The sequence below is a fragment of the Aedes aegypti genome, chromosome 3 (assembly GCF_002204515.2).
Source record: "Aedes aegypti strain LVP_AGWG chromosome 3, AaegL5.0 Primary Assembly, whole genome shotgun sequence".
NCBI lineage: Eukaryota > Metazoa > Arthropoda > Insecta > Diptera > Culicidae > Aedes > Aedes aegypti.
Window position 1 is genome coordinate 322696201 of NC_035109.1, and position 20137 is coordinate 322716337.

General features: G+C 37.1%; 1 protein-coding gene across 1 annotated transcript in view; it reads right to left on the reverse strand.

Annotated features, from left to right (window-relative positions):
• LOC5565734 (ATP-binding cassette sub-family A member 13) overlaps nt 1-18618 on the reverse strand; it is a 101019-nt gene extending 82401 nt beyond the window's left edge. The window contains exon 1 of the mRNA XM_021853662.1: nt 17946-18618. The gene's annotated coding sequence lies outside the window, so the exon portion shown is untranslated. The remainder of the gene's footprint in view (nt 1-17945) is intronic.
• Nucleotides 18619-20137: the final 1519 nt, after the last annotated feature.

The following is a 20137-nucleotide window of genomic DNA, read 5'->3' on the forward strand; positions in this document are numbered from 1 at the left end:
ATTTATGCGTAATGGAGCACAAATATCAATGTAAGCTGCCGTAAATGAACGATGTTTGTCGTAACTATTGTCGCATTGTGTGTTGTGAAGTTTTTTGCGTTGAAGAATGTTTATTACTATGAAAATAATATAAAAATTCAAAATCATGCACGGTACAGTAATGACAAACACCTAAAAACTTCTATTTCTAAGCAAGGATTTTAACATGGTATAAACCTGAAAGTTTGTGAGGATGCTTGAGATATATCCGCAAACCAGATTTCATCACCGAAACTCGTACCAAATTGCTCAAATGGTTGAAATAATTAAACTTCTATTAAATATCATTGATTTCCTTAGGAAATTGCATACATTTAGGCGATTTCCGCGTAATTATTGAAATTTGACTATTTGTTATTTATATAAATATTGCATTGTTAAGATTAAGAGATTGTTAAGAGAGTTGTTTTGAAAACTAACAATAATGGAATTGACAAGTGATCAATTTCACCCCGAAATGAGATCTCCTGATTTTTTATTCTAGAGATATTTGTTAACACTAAATAGACATTTGTTAAAAAATTTCGGTACATGAGTCGATGAGGCTCACCTTCGTACTTGTTTTCCTGTATTTACTGGTTTGGCATTGTTAACATTATAGAAAACAGACTAGAAAAACCGTGAAAAATGATCAATTTCACCCGAAATTACGGTACGTTTTTAAGTTTAACCCTTATAGGCCTGAGTGAAAGCAAAAATACTAAAATCCTTATCACTCAACGAATACTTAACGGATTCAAATAAGTTTTTGTCAGTATACTGGCCCACATATCTAGTTTCTAGAAGTGGCCAGAGGAACTCGGAAATACTCCTATAGCCGGAGTTATTGCGGTGGGTCCCTGGGTCAAGTCGGGTAAAAAAAGGCGATTTTTTGGTACATGCCAAGTTATCTTTATCTATTTCCAATGGCAATCATTTTAATTTGCATAAATCATTAGGATCTGATATTCCACATTAAAAATTAATAGTTTTGCACCGTTTAGATAGAGGTATCGAATTAGAAAGGGTTTTAAGTGTGCTAGATTGAAGAGAGCGCGCATTCCATCGAGTTAGGGAAAATAACGAGTTGCAGAAAATTTAATAAGGGTGAGTTGACTGTAATTCATAACTAAATTTAAATTTTCAAATAATAGTTCGATGTGTCAACCTTGACACGGCCGTTTACTTACAGGGGTTATACCAGTGTTGTGGATTTGTTAACCCCATCGTTTGACACAAAATGATCTGACGTTTCAAAAACGGTACACAGGAAGAAAAATCGCCCACAATTTGTATTTGAATCGAGGGGTGTAGCGAAATCTAAAAAACCAGAAAAAATATGTTTTGGACGAATACAAAATATTCAAAAATTGAGTAAATATGTGTGATCTGGACTAAGCTTAACCATTTGGTATATAAATTTGGATACGGCTTAGGAGCCTATTTGTTAAGTGAGGAGTTGTTTGTTACATGTGACACAGTATTTTTATCTATCAATAAGATTTGAAAAATATGTACCCTTCAAATTAGTTTTGACGTACTCTCTACTAACTTTTGGCTCACTCAACTTTCATGCCCACTTCCATGACGGATTCTTGACTAACTTTCTTTAAAAATTACACCAACTAATTTGACTAACTTCTGCCTTAAGTCACTCTTTTTTTGTGCATATATCTGGATTTATTTTAAAATACCCTTTTGACCTATTCCTGATTTATTTTTGTTCAAACCCTGTATTATTCTGGAACTTTTCTCCTACACACTCATCCTCGGCTCATCCTTAATTTCTTTCGACTGACTTTCGGTTCTCTTGATTTACTCTGTTTTCAGTTGTGATCCAGCTTTCACTCTTGAGTCATAAATACTTGCCTTGATATCGATAGAATTTTGAGTTCACGTTCAACACAATTGAATCGTAAATTATTCTTTAATTACATTTGTTTTACTTTTTACTAACGGTTGTTGATTAACGGTGTTTTCCATGCTACTGAAAACTGAGTGGTCAATGGCCTTTTTTATTATATGAAGCCCCTAGGTTACGGTTATAAAGATATATTTTTTTTAAATTATTGAACATATCTGTAATTTAGCAACAATGTCAAAATTTTCAATCCACTTTTCATGAGAGGCATAGAAGCGTATATTTTTTATGAATGTAAAAAATGCTTTTTCCATTAAACGACGTTTTTGAAATGAAAAGGACTAAAAACAGTTTTGGAAATAGTTTTGTTATTTTACAGAATATTTGGAAAATAGGTTATTTTCTGATCCGTTATGGAAATTTCCTTGACTTCCTTGGGCACAAAGTATTTTCGTACTTGCCACATGATATACGAATGCGGAAATGGCAACTTTGTCAAAGAAAGCTCTCAGTTAATAACTGTGGAAGTGTTCATAGTACAATAAGCTAAGTAACAGGCTCTGGCCCAGTAGGGACGTTATGCCGATCGGTAGTAGATCATTTTAATCAACTCCGATTATAAAGTTTCCACAAAACACAATATTACCCGCACATGCTGAAGAAACCGTTCGATGCTTAAGGCACATATGTAATTATCGGAACACATTCGCTAAAGGGCCGCCCGACCGGACGTGGAACTTGGAATTGAAAGGTGACCACCATTGTTAGAAAATTATTTACGCGGACTGCGTCGCAAAGCGCTTCTAAGTGGTTTTGAAAGGTGCTGCCTGAGGGGGGAAGATGTACCTCTCTGCAAGGCAAAACAACAAGAAGATCCCTCAAGAACCGGTCAATTACCGGAAAAACGAGTGTGCGTTGCTGCGTGGTGCGCTTTCAGGCAATATCGAAATCGATTTTGGGTGACTCGACTGCACACGAGGCGCGTGTTTGTGTAATTGCTACAGTTTGTACCATAATTTGGGGTCACATTGATCACGGGGGCGAATTTGATCAGGTTAGTACCAAATGGCATTTCCTTTCGAAAATGCTGAATGTATTAGACATTCCATGTTTTCTAGTTTATAGATGTCTAATGATGAGTTTAAACCATTCTATTCATTCTTCTTCTTCTTCTTCTTCTTCTTCTTGCCATTACGTCCCCACTAGAACAAAGCCTGATTCTTAGCTTTGTGTTCTTATGAGCACTTCCACAGTTATTACCGGAGAGCTTTTTTTTGCCAAAGTTGCCATTTTCGCATTCGTATATCGTGTGGCAGGAAGGAAATTTCCATTACGAAGAGAACCTGGACCAACCGGGAATCGAATCAGACACCTTCTGCATGGCTTTGCTTTGAGGCCGCGAACTCAACCACTCGGCTAAGGAAGGCCCCATTCTATTCTTAATAAGGTTAATTTGAAATAGAAATGTTCACGGTTTTTCGAGGTCTAAGCAATGCTGTAGGAAAAGTAAAAAAAACCTTGAAAAGTTTGCTTATTTCAAGGGATCTTGTTTACAATTATGCGTATAACGTCGATTTCCAAAGTTTAATTTTGTAGAAATTTAGTACCTTTCTACCCCAGTGTTTTTATATTTATGTTTGATAGTCAAGCTTTTTATGAAATATTAAATGTTGTTTCATAAAACAATTAATTAGTTACGTAAACTGATACAGATCAACGATGTACTGATTCTTTCGAAATATGTTTGACTATATCTGAATTCCTAAAGATAATACAAAAAAAAAAGAACATTTACAATTTGCCCCCGGTTTACGGTACCAAACGGAAACCAGAAAGCACTTGATCAAGGGTCATCTCCGAGAGCAGGTCAGGTGAGTATGTGCACGAGAACTGCTAAATTGATTGGATTGTTGATTTTTTTCATACCACTCAAAACGTTGTGAATCCTGCATGCTATTAAGAATCTGTGGTGTGCACTTACAGAGAATTATGGCGGCTATACATGTTTTGATATGCAGTTTTTTTTCTTCTAATTTCCAAGAATCGCAAGCTATCGTGGACTGGTTCTCCTTGCAGGGTAATTATTGGCATGATCTTCGGGATTCTCTCATTATCGCGAATCGAATCGCGGATTAACCTTGTCCAAAATTGTTGGCAAAAAGTTCTGACGCGAGCAATGTTAAATGAAGGTTTTAAAGTGCATTCTGATGTCTTCGAATGGTTCCATTAGTCATTTTAAAGCCAGTGTTTGAAATCGATGACTCATAATCATGAGATACCTCGCATAAAAAAGTTCACAATGCTAGATATCGGCACTATTAACCAATCCTAATATGCCTTATATTAGAGGTTGCAGCAGGTCCGTCACACTCGGGCTCAGATTGAGTACCACTTCTAGTACTGCATTTGGTCCCTCGGTAGTGCAAAAGGTACCCAAGTTTGACAGATCGCAGTACACTTTTCACGGCATTCTAGATTACCTTATGAGCCATAAAATTTTGGGCAACTGCAAGGGACATGGAGGTCTTTAATGTGTCTTTGGTTGCAGTGCCCAATCGAGACGTCTCCGGAAATAGACGATCTATAGTCGCAATCGAAGTAGCTCTGACAATTTATAATTTTTTTGGACAAGCAAATGTTGATTTACTAAATCGAATTTATAAAAAAATATAGATAGAATCATACAAATCTATGGAGTAGTCTTCAAGAAATATGAAAATTACAATATGTTTTTTGGATGTATTTTGGAGTGATACAACAAATAATTTGCTTCCTTTTTTCAATTCACGATAGTTATGACTAGGTGTCGGCCGCCAGGAAATTTCGGGATAATTCCGGAACCAATCCGGCCAGAATCACATATCAAGATTATAACACATTTGTATCATCAGCAGCTGAAAATAACTGAACTTGATATAATTTTGTTATCAAGAAGGCTTTGCTGTCCACTTGTTATATATTTGGTAACACTGCGGCTGCTTGGGCACGTCAGGAGTTAATCATCAATATTAACCTCCTTTTCCCGAGCAGCCTAGATAGCCGCGTAGTGTCGGTAGCGGTTGTTTCAATTGGCTAAGAATTAACACTACGGACTGCCTGTTCCGGTGGTAAAAGTCCACCTCACAGGTGACCCCTAATTTATGGTGTGATGCGTACCGTGCCTAAGAATGCATGGTTAGGGGGGTCTAAATAAAACCTAACCGCAAACGGAGCCTATGGGGTACCAGGGCGCCCTCCACAGTATTGAGTCCTTCCTGTGCTACCCGGAGCAATGGTGCAGGTGACCTTGTGTTTCTCCGAGATAATCGGCTGCCCTTCTTCAGTCTCTATCTTGAGGCTTAATAAGGGTGGGATTATGAATATGTTGACATTTAATTTAAATTATCACCTATATGGATTCGCATTATGCGTTTTACACAGTGTATTCTGTGCTCTTTCGCCTTTGGCGACTTTAAATAGATACCGATCTGGTTTTTTCGTTGCTGGTCTTTTTCGTGCTGTGATTGCAAAAAGCTTAATCCTGCCTAGTTTGGGTAGTGGCTACGGTTAGGTTAGCTCAGATCAATCTTCAGCATAAAAGAACAGCAACGATCAATCTTTGCAGACTCATGCAAAATGGTGCAGCCCAAGTGGCGCTAGTTCAAGAACCCTACTTTCGTAGAGGGAACTTCTATCTAGGTAACCTTGTGGACCCAGTTTTTGCTACTTTTAGCAAGCTTGAAATGGCAAACTCGCGCTCCATGCCCCGCGCATGCGTGCTCGTTAATAAAGCAATCGTTGCTACACTCATTTCTGAGTTAACTACCAGAGATGTATGTGCTGTCACAATCGATGTTTCTGTTGGTGACCTCAACAGGAAATACGTCTATTGTTCAGTATATTTACCACATGATGAACCATCCCCAACGGATGACTTCAAACGAGTTGTCGTACACTGCGTAACAAAAGGCCTTCCGCTGATTGTGGGCAGTGATGCCAATGCTCATCACATCATCTGGGGCAGCTCGGATATCAATTTGAGAGGCTCCAGTCTGATGGAATACTTAAGTAGTACAGACCTTGGATTACTTAACATAGGCAATCGCCCAAACTTCATGGTTTCTAATAGAGAAGAAGTGTTAGACATAACGCTCTGCTCGAATAGAATCAGTCACGAGTTGACGAATTGGCATGTATCAGATGAGGAATCATTATCTGATCATCGCTACATCTTCTTTGAACATTCAAATGTAACTGCGCAGACTTTGCGTTTTAGGAATCCCCGGTCAACAAACTGGGAACTCTACATTGAATTGGTTGCGACCAAATTTCATGGATATTCTCCGTCCATTGAAAATCCAAGTGATCTGGATGATGCCGTTGATACTACAACATCCTACATTATGGAAGCTTTTGAAGAAGCATGTCCTCTGCGGTCTGTAAAGACTACAAGAGGGACCCCATGGTGGAATTCCGATCTGACTAGACTCAGGAAACAATGTAGAAGGAGTTGGAACAGACGCCGTTCAGCTGGATCAGAGTCGTTCAAGTCAGCTCGCAAGGCTTACAAGAAGGCCCTTCGTTCTGCTGAACGAACCGGCTGGAAAAACCTTTGTACAAATGTTTCCAGTTTGAGTGAAGTCAGTCGGCTGAACAAAATTCTTGCAAAATCTAAGGATTTCCAAGTGAACGAAATTCGCTTACCTAATGGTGACTTTACTTCTTCCGATGAAGAAGTTTTAGAATGTTTATTCAATACACACTTCCCCGGATGTGTGGACATAGCATCTACGGATGAACCAAATGTCTTTTCATGTAGTTACGGGTCTCTGGCCTCGGCTCGCAGTATCGTAACTACTGAATCGATTCAATGGGCACTTAATAGTTTTGCTCCTTTCAAATCTCCAGAAGCGGATGGGATTTATCCTGTTCTGCTCCAAAAGGGATTTGAGTCTATCAAACATGTTTTGAAAAAGTTACTTGTAAGCAGTTTTGCTACCGGGTACATTCCCAAATCCTGGCGTGATATTACTGTAAAGTTTATCCCAAAAGGAGGACGTGCGTCGTATGAGGAAGCGAAGAGTTTTAGACCAATCAGTCTGACCTCTTTTCTTCTGAAATGTCTGGAACGCATTATCGATCATCACATCCGTGATGTTTATTTGGCAAACATGCCTCTTCATGTGAATCAACATGCTTACCAATCTGGAAAGTCCACTGTGACTCTTTTACACAAAGTTGTATACGATATCGAGAAAGCATTCGCTCAGAAGCAATCGTGCTTGGGTGTTTTCTTGGATATTGAGGGTGCCTTTGATAACGTGTCTTTCGATGCCATATTGGAAGCCGCACGAAACCATGGGCTACCTACAATGATTACCAATTGGATTCATCAAATGCTCAAAAACCGACATCTCTTCTCGACATTGCGTCAAGCAGCGATTCGAAAATTGAGTGTTTGCGGATGCCCCCAAGGGGGAGTCTTGTCACCACTTTTGTGGAATCTCGTAGCAGATACGCTATTGAGGCAACTCAATAATTGCGGTTTTCCAACTTATGGATTTGCCGACGACTATCTAGCTCTGATAGTTGGTATGTGCATAAGCACCCTATTCGACCTGATGCAAAGTGCTCTTCAGGTAGTCGAGAGTTGGTGTCGCCAATATGGCCTTTCGGTTAACCCGAATAAAACATCTATTGTTCTTTTTACGGAAAGACGAAACCGCGATGGAATTCGACCTTTACGTCTTTTTGGCACTGAGATTAATGTGACTGATCAAGTAAAGTATGTCGGAGTCATTCTAGATTCCAAACTTTTATGGACAGCTCACATTGATTTCAGAGTCAAAAAAGCTTGTATGGCCTTCGGTCAATGCCGGCGAACCTTTGGTAAAACTTGGGGCCTCAAACCCAAATATATCAAATGGATTTACATAACAGTTGTTCGACCAATATTGGCATATGGATGTCTTGTGTGGTGGCAAAAGGGCGAAGTGAGAACAATCCAATCAAAATTGGGCCATCTCCAAAGGATGTGCTTGATGGCGATGTCTGGTGCGTTCTCTACAACTCCCACAGCAGCGCTCGAGGCCCTTTTCGACGTTGCGCCACTACACATATATCTTAAACAAGAAGCACTTTCTTGCTCTTACCGTTTATGGGTACTGGATCTACTGGAGAAAAATCCAGTGAATCGTAGATCTACACACACTTCGTTGTTTCCACTTTTGGTGAATTGGGACAAAATTGTCCTTGCTCCAAGTGATCTCACAATTGCTTGTAACTTTCCTTACAGGACATTTAACACACAATTCCCTTCACGGGAAGAGTGGACGTCTGGCTATTTGGAAAGAAGTATATCAAACGATATAGTATGTTACACTGATGGCTCCCTTCTTGAAGGTAGAGCTGGTGCAGGAGTATATTCTCGTGAGCTAAGGCTGAATCAGTTTTACTCACTTGGTAGAAACTGCACCGTTTTTCAGGCGGAAATATTTGCTCTTATGTGTGGAGTGCAATCAGCACTTCAACAGCGCGTAATGGGTAAAGTCATATACTTCTGTTCAGATAGTCAGGCTGCTATAAAAGCTCTCGCTTCGGCCAACTCAAGGTCGAAGCTTGTTATCGCATGTCGAACTCAAATTGAGGAACTGAATTCAGTCAACTCTGTAAACCTTGTATGGGTACCTGGCCATTCTTCCATCGCTGGAAATGAATTGGCTGATGAGCTAGCTCGCGATGGAGCATCGCATGACTTCATTGGCCCTGAGCCGGCTATTCCAATTTCGAAGTGCTGGGTGAAGCTTCAGATAAATTCTTGGGCGGCAACTCAGCACAAGCAATATTGGAATAGTTTGGAGTCGTGTCGTCAAACAAAATTGTATATTACTGAGCCATCTCCAAAGGTGGCGAAGTATTTAACAAATCTGTCAAAGCAGAATTGCAGTCTCTTGGTCAGAGCGTTGACAGGCCACTGCCGACTCAACTATCACATGGCAAATATTCAGCGTGCTGACTCATTTGTGTGTGATAGTTGTGACTCCGATTATGGAACTTCGTACCACCTGATATGTAACTGTCCAGTTTTTGCGCAAATGCGATTCCAATTACTTGGTAAACACTTATTAAGTGAAACTGAATACAGAAGCCTGAATCTTCAGGACATCCTGTTATTCTTAACCCGCTGTGGTAATGAGCTATAGGCTCTCTTTACGCTCATGCGTTTTGCAGTGCCCTTTTTAGGGCGCTGTTCGAACCCATTGTGGTATGGAGCTACATGCTCTCATTTCGCTTATGCGATCTTCCCTCTTCAAGGGACCCCACTCCTATTTCCTCCCATCTTTCCCTTCCCTTTCCTCTCCCATCGGGTAGATGATGAAATAGGCTCAAATATGGCGATGGCACAAATCTCCCAACTGATGGGGAACGTGCCTTTGGAGCCGGCCTTCTGATACCTGATACCTGATACATATCAAGATTATAACACATTTGTATCATCAGCAGCTGAAAATAACTGAACTTGATATAATTTTGTTATCAAGAAGGCTTTGCTGTCCACTTGTTATATATTTGGTAACACATATATAACAACATTTGTTATACTTTTGACATCGCATTTGTAAGTTCGTTGTAATCAACATCTGAAGCAATACTTAGCAATAATTTTGTTATTTTGTAACAGGTTTGAAGCACATTCTGTTATAATGTTGTTATAATTATAATAGGATTTATTATAGTTATGGGTTGGTGCAGTTTTGTTAGATTTTCGTTGTTTAAACAATTAACAAAAATACATTCATTCTGTTATAATATTGTTTCATTCGTCTGGTCGGGAAATGACCAAAGTCGATACAGATCCCTGGTCCCATTTGCACTCTCTTCAAAAAAAGGGCATATATTGCAGTGCGCCGAGGAATAACGCTCCTCAATTCGGCGTACAAAATAATGTCACGTATTCTGTTCAACAGATTGAGACCGCTTGAAGAGTCCTTCGTCGGCGAATACCAAGCTGGTTATCGTGAGGGCCGATCGACGTCGGATTAAATGTTTGCCCTGCGATAGATCCTCGATAATAAGGAATGGCACTATTATCACACGATCGTATATTCTCCTTGGTTTTGCGGACGATATCGACATAATCGGGATTGATCGCCGTGCCGTGGAAGAGGCATACGTGCCTTTTAAAGGGGAGACAACGCGAATTGGGCTCATTATTAATACCATAAAGACAAAGTACATGGTCGCTGGTAGACACCTTGAGCCCATAGGTGATGTTGGTAGGACTGAAATGGGTGTCATCCACGAACAACTGGAGTGAAGCCAAAAATTTGGTGCTGAAGAAGTTGATTATTTGATAGCTCGTCCAAAAATATAGATTTAAGCACGAAACACAATCGTTTTTGAATGCGACTGTGCGTATAATTTTATCCAGTTTTCTGTAGTCGCAAGAAAATTTAGTCCCATTTTATTTAACGCAATGATAAACGATTATCAATAGTATTATTTTTTGTTTCATGCGACATTTGTCGCTACCGCGTGTGGTTTGCCTAAATTTGTTTACTCAACACTAGCGCCACGCAGATAGTGGCTGGCTTCAAGAACTAGCGCTTACTTCAGGGGGTTAGGGGTGACAGCTGGTGATATTTTTGAAGTAGGTGAAGAATTTGTGTATATTGGAACTCTAGTGATTTGCGATAGATGTTACCTGCGAGGTAAAAAGACGTATTGCAGCTGCGAGTCGGGCTTTTTACTCGCAGCTTACAGATGAAGACCAAACTAGGGTTTACAAGACTCTCTCCCGTTTGCTCTGTACGACCACGAATCTTTGACGTTGAAAGAGGTCGACTGGAGAGCTTTTGGGGTCTTTGAATGTAAAGTGCTGCAAACAATACTCGGCGGTAAATTGAACAATGGCGGCGTCGCATGAATCACGAGTTATAACAAGTCTATAAAGAAATGGGCATGTAGCTCGCATGTCGGAGGAACGTCAAGCTGAACAAATATTCAGCAGAGAACCAGGGAGAAGCCGTCGTCTGATGGCGTAGATTCAACGCAATAGCAAGAGATTGTTGCCCATCAAGTATCAAGTATCAAGTAAGTACAGATGCCTAAAATATAAGTTGTTTGAGCACTTGTAAAAAAACGGTTAAAAATATAGAAAATCATCGCATTCAAAAACACTGAAAGTTATCACAATATGAATATTTTTTGTGATATAAAGGAAGATGAGTTAATTCTGAAAAGGACATTTGAGACCTCGGTTTTAGCATCTCACTAGACATATTTGACAGGTTGAAAAACCATCTGAGGTCATTGGAGTCTAGGATACCAAAATTGGAAATGATTTTGTATAAAAAAACATTTTGTAACAGTCGTCACGCCTGAGCCTAACCCCCCTCTTCTTCAAGCGTTACGTAATTTGGGGACGGCACCTAGTGTTACGCGAATATGGGCAGTACAGGGCATCCATTTTCATTTATAGCGCCTGCATTAACAGGATAGTAAGCGAACTATCTATATAATTCTAAGATTATAATGGGACTAAGAGGTGTCCAGAGTGTGCTTAAATCAGGGATGTAATCTGGGCTGGGAATTGGCATCTTTCAGCAGTATGATGACGCTGGTATCGTATTATAATAATTATTATTATTATTTGCTTAAGATAAGTGGCTTTTTAACATTGGCGAGGTCGCAACTACACTGGTAATTTGTCATTTCGTCATCGACTAACTAGAATCCAACATAGTCGATAAACAACTTGTTCAGCATTCTCATTCCTTAACCCTCAAAAGACGCGAACAACTTTTTTTGCACTCTTTTGCTTATAGCTTTTGACTCAATTGATCAACTCTCAAATTTTTAACAGTTTTGTGTAGGGCATTAGTACATACCGATAGATAATCCGGATACACGGCTGGAGATGTAGTGTACGCCTCATATTCCACCAGTGATTCTTGATAAAATTTCAATATATTTCGAATGTATGTATGTGAAAGTATATCATATATGTATCGAAAATTTTAGTACGAAATCCCGGAGAACCAATTCAAATCAAATGTTGTTTTCCATACTTTGTCAAATAGAATCAAATTTACTCAACAAAATATAGCATCCTTGTCAAAAAAAAAATGGAGTTCTGTAAAATTTTCAGCCTTCTACGCGGTGATTTAAAGATGGCCCAAAGACGGTTTAGGTTTATATGGAAATTACTATGGAGAAATTTGGAAAAATGTACCAAACACGTTTGTACTGGAATGTAAATGCAAACGTATCATCCCATAGTGAAAATTCAATTGATTCAAATCAATTGTGACAGGCGTTTAATACACTTTTAATGCTGAAATATCTTCAATGGTGTTTTATAAGCTTTATTAATTGTAAGTAACCTTTATTCAAACTGGACAATTCCTCAATAAAGTGTAAGAATACAGAAAAACAATATTTACATTTCATTAGAAACGTAGATATTTACAAAACAAGTTTAAGTGTTACAAAGCTTAATGAGCATAACAAATCAGTTTATTTTTCAAGCCAAGGCACCAAATTGACAATATGGTAATCTGAAAATGCTTCTGTTAAATTATATTTCTTGCACAGCAAGGCATCTCATATCAAATTGTTTTTTTACAGTCAAAAGGGCACACAGAAACAACTAAAACCAGTTGTAGTACACAAAAACTATGATATTTTCCGAAACAGACAATTTGAAATGAACTCCAATTTAGTTTTTGATGTTGGGCTTGGATATGCATTCAACAGAAATACGTCGGATCCCGCTATGAAACCTCAATAACTGCATATACATTCTCAGGATCCCGATATAGACACCCAGTAAACACACGATCGTGTATGATGGCATATAATAGAGAAATTGTAAATTATGTAAATATTAAACAAAAACGAATTGATTAATTTAAGCGGAATTTGTGATACAAATTTTCCTTGACAATTGAAATTAAATTTTTCAGACATTTGCTTATGAAACTTTTGAAACGGAACTGGTAAAAATTGTTGGAAAGAACGTAAGCAGAACAGACCAGTGGATTTTCTGTTATTATTTTCGTTGGAATACTCAATATAATCCCAGAAAAAACATCTTTACGGATTTTGGTAGTCATTTCATTAGAATCTTCTGAATAAGTATTGTTTTAATTCAACTTTTATAAAAACTTTCAAAGCAGAATAAATTTAAAAGATAAAAAAACTTATCCTAAATGTCGAGGTTGGTGGTCCAATGGCTACCGCTTCTGCGTCATAAGCAGAAGGTCATGAGTTCATTCCCAGGTCCGTCCGTTTCCTCGCACTTTGTAATTGTATATTTCACTTGCTTTCTATATCTCACTCATAACCTATCACACTTGAACTATTCGTTCATAGCCATCACTAGAACCAGAGACGGACAAGAAACCGTTCCCCTGCGCTTCCATTAGTTCATTGTAGTACGCCTTTCCTTACGCCTGACATACAGGCAGTCTGCTTACCAAAAGCAAGCCTCTCTGCCATAAAATAACCTTACCCCTATACCTTTTTCGTATAAGCTGACGAAGATGCAGGGTTATATCCGGTCTACTGTGGGCCAATTATCAATAGAACATCATGTCCTCATGTTGCCTAAGAATAGAAGATCACCAGTATTTATACACTGAGGGTGTTTGTCAGCCTCAAGCAGTCGGTTGGTTCCTTGTGTAAGTGTAGCTGATCTGGCGATACTGGAGTAGTAATGACAAGCTCATCTCAATCTTAACCTTACTTAGCATTAGCATTAGTTTAAGCATTACGCACAAATTCGTAGGTTGTACTATCCTGGACCATTATATGAGGGTTGCCTCCTTCCCGTCTGTTACCAAAGTCAGAAATTTGGGACTAACCTTTAACTCTTAGACAAGATTTACGCATCCTCCAACAGTCGAGAGCTGTGCTGGCCACGTCCTTGCGAAAGCTGGGGGAATGGGAAAGGATGATTGATTGAACAACTACTTAAGAAAGATGCAGATAACCTCTCATAGGTGTTACGGGATGTTGTGGAATGTTGATGGAAAGGGTAGTGCCATAGGATACGTTTGGTAGACGTTCTGGCCGACAAATATTTAATATTTACGATTACAATGCGCTGCTGATCAGAACAAATTCATCACATTCCTTTTTCGAAACTCCTCTGCAATCCGTCGCTTCTCTAACAATGAACACTACATAACATAAATGGACACGCTTATTTGAGCCGTAATTGAGCATCCAAAAACCATTCAATTTTTAAATCAATGAGCTTAACACACACAGGAGATAAAAAACGAGTCGCGCGAAACAAATTCGGCTCGGACAAAACGCGCGCAAATCGAAAAAAGTAAAAAAAAAAAACAGAAAACTCCACAAGTTGTTTTCAGATATGATCTCGAACAAGAAAAAAAAACACTTAGTGAGTTTTTACAGATCATTTGCACGTGTCATAGCACTATTCATCGAATCTTATTGTCACGAGCCTAATCGAAAAAAAAAACGCGGCACGAGGTAAATGTGACATAAATTTCAAAACGCAGCCACCCACGCGCATGGCTTGCTGCGAATCTCAATATTAGCCTTGCGCCCTTGCCTAACCTAAAAATATTATGAAGCACTTTTCGTGGCCTCGATTTAGGTTCAAAACATTGATCATTTAATTTGATTTTTGATTCGAAGCTTCAACATTGTATATATTATGTAATCCATTTGTTTTCTCAAGGTGAAAGCTACATAATCGTCTTCAAAATTAAAGTTTGAATGTACTACAGAGCCTTTTTCTAGGTATTACAACAGATAGACTTTATTTTACATATAGATACATTATAATCAACTTGAGAATTTGTTTGTAAATTAAAAGCTTGTTCTTAAGACAAAGTTTTAATTTTCTGTTTATAAGTTGACACAGAGTTTTAGAAATTTGAAATATTTGGATTATTAAGCATAAAGAATGTATATTAAACTATTTTGCAGTCTACTATGACAAGCAGGCTTCGTTAGCGGAGAGGTTTGTTTTGATGAACAGTGTTTCATTTACAAACAAAGATTTTTGACATCTCAGAGGTATTTTAGGAAAATCAGATGCGAACATTTTGTACAATATTGGTCCCATAATTCTGTCTTGAGAAACATCATTTCTTACAGGAAGTCAGTCGGACTTGTAGCTCTCATAATTAACCTGAAGTGAATTATTCTAATAATGTTCTTACATTTTTTTCCTATTCCACAATCAAACAATCTTGCTAATGTCAAATGCCTTATCAATGTTTAGAAGAGCAAACTAAATTGAATAGCCCAGATTTGTTGGAACGAATCAAATTTGTTACACGTAATAGTTGATGACTGTCCGAAAGTTCATGTTGAAATCCGAACTATTCTTTGCAAGAAATTAAATTTTCGTTCATGTGAAGCATTATTCCGATCAACATTACTTTCTAAGAAATGCTTACTGATAGATTAAATAAAGCTGGAGGTTTTGGCCGGATTTTTGTCCAGTTTTAATATTTTAACAACCTGTGAATTTTTTGATATGTTAGGAAAGTATTCCAACTAAAATCATTTGTAAAGTAAGGACTGTTCATTTTATAAAGTGGACACTTTGTTTATGCTATATCTTTTTTTATTTATTGATAAAATCGTAATCGGTTTTCTGTGTATCGTTGACCTATTATTCTAAAATGCTATGAAAATAGAAAATCTTTGAAAATGCTTTCGGTTGAAGAACTAAATAGTTTTTCCAAAAACTCTTAAAAAAAGCTTTCCGTCAAAGTTTAACATTATTTTTCGCAAAACAAAAATCCTTATTTTTATGAACAAATTGTATGTTTGTATCCTTTACTATTCTACTAAAGGTAAAGCTTTAAAAATATCAATTATATTCCACCATTCTATGACATTAGGTAACTTTAGTGATTTACCCATTTATGGCCAAATTTGCTGATACACCATCCTTTCACTCCTAGCAAAAGAGAAAAGTAAAAAGCGTGTTCAAAACTAGTTTGGATTACTAAAGAAACTATATTAGTATAAACGAAAGCTAAATCGTGAGATTAAACTACAGTCTTAAGTATAAATTTTACTGTTTATGGTAGTTTTACTAAAAAGTCTCATACTTTTAAAATCATGTACGCATATTTATCGATCTAAAGCAAATTGTAAACAGTTTTCTCCGAATTTTTTAATTGGTAATCTCAGAATAACATATTATGAAAATATTATGTGGAAAATAAAATCGATTTTATTACAGCAGTGTTGCCAATTTTGATGATTGTCAATGTACTTTGATAGGTCTTCTAAGAATAAAACAATTGTGTTTCTGTTGTGCTTTGAATGTGACGTGGGGACTTACTAAGTAACTCTATGAAGGCGTAAGTTATTTTTCATATTAATACTATATAAGGACTTCCGTCAGGACGTACTTTTACACAAAAAATTCTACTCATATCATTTCCCATCAAATTTAAAAAAAAATTCTTCAAAAATATACGGGAAAATTGATTTTATTATATCTGTAAAATTGTTGCTCCAAAAATAACTTGATTTTTTCCATCAGGCTTTTGATTGATGATGCTTTCGAAGAACAAGCCTTTTTTGAAAATAGAAAATATAAATTATCGAATTTTCCAGCCAATTTCTTACAATCATTGATTTTGTTGTTGTTTTTTTTTTTTAATAATAGCCATCATTTCTTCCAAAAATAAGAGTTTTTGCGACGCTGGATTTTCAATAAGAGATTTCTCTTATTTTTTTTAACAAAATTTGTTTGTTAATAACTATATTTATTCATATTATTTTTCATTGTTTATATCAAAAACTTATTCAACCAATTCTTAAATGATGCATGATTAAACATGATAATACAATTCAGGAATTGTGTCAGTTTCAAAATAATCAGAAACAAAACATTATTTTTAGATTTATATTATTTATTGTCATCTTTACAATAGTTGATTTTGTGTTCAAACACCGTGGGAATGTCAGCATAATTGATTTAGACTCAAGAAGATTATTATAAAATCAATAAGAGAATATTTCAATACTTACAAAATACTACAATACCTCAAATAAATACTTGGTTTTTAGAATCAAGCAGAATATTTCTTTTTTTAAATCGAAAAATCTTATACAAACTATACTAATTCTAATAATTTCAAACAAAAATCAGCAATTGAAACCAACAAGCATTATTTTTGTATCAAAGTGAACAGTTTGCTATCCGCGTTGATTGAAAATGCTTTCGAAATCCTAAGTAACTTGATTTTCAATTGGATTAGTGAGTTCTTAATTGACATTGTGTGCGTTTTCAAACTGCAAAGTGAATATTTATTTTATTTTCATATTATGTTTTCCTCTCTCAACACTAGAACTGGCTTTTGAACATTTTTCTTTCAAAACTTTAGGTAATTTACAAGAATGCTTCGAGTCAAGGTCTAATTGAGAGATTTCATTTTAAAAATTTTTGTTTTTCAATTTCTTTAAAAACTTTCTTTCATTTATTTCTGCAGATCCTACCATACAACATTCCATACAAATTGCCTTATCCTCAAGTTATTAAAACAGATCAAGAGTTTACGATCGTCGTCTATAACAACAGATTCGAATTTCACTTCACACTTTGGTATTGCAAAGCCCCTTGCTAAAACGAATTCCTTTTGTTGCAGATTCGCATTGTCAATACCAAATATCGTTTCCCAAAAAATGTTAATGTCAGCCTTACTATTCATGTATGTTTTACATGTATTCTTGTCAGTTTTCAAATGATACTGATATGACTGAGAATCGCTCCATGAGAAATTTGAACTGTAACAGGCACATGATTTAAAAAAAATCAGTGAACGTAACCGGTTGGCTACAAAGTTGTCTAGAGTCGATTTGGACCAAATCAATCGTAGAAGGGTTTATAGCAAAAGAACAACATAGAGCTATCAGGGTGTTAAATTGAGAAATATCATGAAGAGCACTCACGAAAAGATATCAATAACGTAGATATTTTCACATTTGTTCGCAGTTGTGATTGAGATCTTATGCAAATATACATAATTTTTACATCCAGGAGATGTAAATATTTCCTGCTGGGCAGTTAAAATATTCTTACCTGGAATCCAAGAAATCGTTGAACATGTGGTCTATTTTGCTTCCACTAGCGCCAGAAAGCTAAAAGCGCCTATTCACTATTCTTCTCCATACACATCGCAATCAAACGCAACCTGTTGTAATTATTGTTTTCAAACCCCACGGCACGTTATAACCAACATAGAGAACAGAGTGTAAACACCAGAATTCGTCAGTAATAAAAAACGACGCACCAAAATACAAAACACGAAAAACAAACTCTCGATTCGAATTGAATACACACTCTCGCGAGTTAGCGAGTGATCGCCCGCCCCAAACAGCCCTCCAACCAACAGCAAAGTGATCGCGCCTCGCCCAAAACCTATAGTAAACCAATCTCCAATTTTTCACCACACACAACCGTTCACACAAGTACACCCAAAGCGCTTCTCCCAATTGAATTGCAGCACGCAAAACCCGCCGTCCCAGAGCACGCGAAGCTGTCACACGAAATGTATCTTCTGGGTATTAATCTGCAATCAGCGCCGATTTTCCACTCGCCTTCGCCGTGAAAAACACGGAAGTTTTTTTTTTTCGTTTTACGGAGAGTGCAACGCGCGCACGATCGTTGCGACCGCCTACACACGTACACAGGTATATAGGCCCAAGCGTGGAAAGCGTGGTTGATGTGTCCGACTGTTTCAACAGTTGGCACGGAACTGAGCGCAGCCCGCGATCGTCTATGGCGAGTAGCGTGGAAAACGCTCACCCACTGATCGCGAGAGGCTCTTCTTCTAGTACTGCATGCATTCCGATCGTTCGTTTCACTCACTAGTGAGTAAGGGTATGTGATAGAGTAAGGCGGGACAAAAATTGCTTTCTAAGGTTCCTAGTTCAGTTCAAAACATTTTTTTTAATGACATGGTGCTGTAAACGCAATTTGGTAAGAGACTAAATATTTTAGAAATAAATTGAAGTTTAGGAAAGTTATAGCGATTTGTTGTTTTTAAACGTGACCTATATAGTATCTTTATATTCAGAGAAATTGAAAATTTCACCAAAATTTTTGTTGTCAAATCTGGGTGTTGCCAAGTTCGGGAATTTTGAAAGACACACGTTTTCATCACTGCAATATCTAAAAGATTCAGAAAATGCATGGTGGCTACTGAGAATAATAAGGAAGATGTCTAGGAGCCTTAAGTCAACAGTTGACTTAAGAGCAGCTTGTACTGAGTAGAAGCACAATCTGAAAATCAAACTTGTTGTACAAAATACAAGCGAGATATTACTTGCAGTGTCCATTTGACAAGAAAATGATAAGAAGAAATCAAATCCATCGAATATTTGCTGCAAACTTCGCTTAAAAACTACACGCCTATTATTTTTTCCGTATTTATGAACTTTTTTGATGTTTGTTCTCAATACTGACGCCACCAAGCGCCCAAATGTATACTTCATGACGAACATTATGTTCGTTTGCTGAGGGTAATTTACAAACTGTCGAGAATCATTTTGAATTATTGACGTTGTCATCAGTTTTTGAGCACAACTATGCGTCCACACCAACGTCCACACGCATCGATCCTCGTATAATCATAAAGCCGTTACATTTTTTGAACACGTGAATGAACATGATTCATTCCCTGAAAACTTTAAAGACAAGTAACTGGTAGTTTTACATAGAATGTCCAACAGATTTCATGCGTATGATTCTTGCAATTGTGCTGTTTGAATTTCAAACAAAGTTCCTAAAAAAATATCATAAAAATTATATGCAATGCCTCGTGAAACGTTTTGCATGGTTTCCTCAAAATATGCTACACGTATTTGTTGAGGAACTCAAATAAATTATTAATGGAAATCCTACAAAGATTTGCTGCTGAAAATCTAAAATTATTCATTAAGTTTCTATTTTCATAAGATTACCGTAAGACCGACTTCTTAAAAAAAATGCATGAAAAATTGATAAGCATATCTGTCTGAAAGGTTTTAATGTTAATATTGATTTGTTATGTTGATTGTTATGATATATCTCTAGAATTCAACCAATTTCTGCTTCTAAATTTGGATCAAATTTTAGACTGTATATTTGCGGTATTTTCTGTAAGATCAATAAGAATTAATAAGAATTCCTTGATATAAAGCAGAGTTTTTTTTGCGGAACCAACAACGTCTAAAGAAGTTTGAACATACATTCTTCTATGAATCGCTCTTCTAATTCCTTTATAAAGTTCC